We start from the raw sequence: 1,376 nt of genomic DNA on the forward strand, positions 1-1,376 counted from the left end.
GTAGATGTGAATCATATTTTGGATACAATAATTATATTATAAATAACGTGTGTATCCAAATTCGATACATCCAACAATCGGAATAGTAATTAATTATATTTTACTATACATATTACACACATCAAAATAAATAGATAGTAGTATAATTTTGAAAGAAAACTACTACGTAGTATTTTAGCTTTGTTAAGAATGTGCTCTGTGTTGTTTTTCTCCTTTTCATATGTCAAGCCCAGCAAGCTCGCATCCGATCTGCAGGCCCATGGGCTGTGTACTTGGGTTCTTGCTGCATGGCAATGTCAGTTGATAAAGTTATTATATACATACATATATACTTGATATACAAAACTTTTAATTATTTATTTAATGAAGCTAATAATAAGTTCACACATCAAAGAAACATTTCATAATCAACATGCAGTGCTACTTTTGCCTTGATTGTTCATTTGGTATAAAAAGTAGAGAAAACCAAGCATGATGTTGAGACTGATATTGATTGCTCCAATAATTAAATATTTGGTAGACAATCAATTCTTCTATATATATAAAGCATAACATCAAATTTCAATCCATTTAATTAACCCTTTGGGAAGTACCATGCTACAGTATATATTATGAAGCATGTCTTAAGGTTTTGGAACACCTTCAATGTCTTAATGATTCTTTATTTATGCTAAATTATTCTCTTTTAATAAGGCGAAATGGTGATGTACCCTTATACTTATATGAGTTTAAATTCTGAACCCTCTTACTTTATACTTTGTCAATTGAACCCTTAAACTTATTAAAATACAATATTTGAAACCACTCTGACCATTGACCAAACCCATGTGACATAAATATTGGTGAGTTGGAAAAATGTGTAAATGCACTTGCTTCCAAACACGTCATTACACTATTTTCTATTTAAAAATATTTTTTTCGGATTTTTTTTTTAATTAAAAAAAATATATTTCTTCATTAACCCTCTCCCACCCCACCACAATTTCTCTTCTTCTCCACCACTCTTCCCACTAGGGGTGTTCACGGGTTGGTTTGGATCGGTTATTGGTCATAACCAAAATCAAATCAACTTAATCGATTTTAAAATTATCAAAACCAAACCAAACCAAATATAATATACGTTTATCAGTTTGGTGATTATCGGTTTCGGTTTGGTTTGGTTTGGTTCGGTTATTCGGTTATTAACCATACACAAAAATAAAAGAAACAATTCATTTAAAATGTGAAAAAAATGACAACAATCCATTCAAAACGAAAAATAGTTAGAATGACTTAAATTACTAAACTTTCAATCACTAAATTTACTATCAATAAAGCTTTAAAATTCACTATATTGGCCTAGAAGGAAGAGACAATAACATTTTCAGTCCCACAAA

This window comes from Solanum tuberosum, unplaced genomic scaffold, assembly GCF_000226075.1.
Source record: "Solanum tuberosum cultivar DM 1-3 516 R44 unplaced genomic scaffold, SolTub_3.0 scf00068, whole genome shotgun sequence".
NCBI classification, from domain to species: domain Eukaryota; kingdom Viridiplantae; phylum Streptophyta; class Magnoliopsida; order Solanales; family Solanaceae; genus Solanum; species Solanum tuberosum.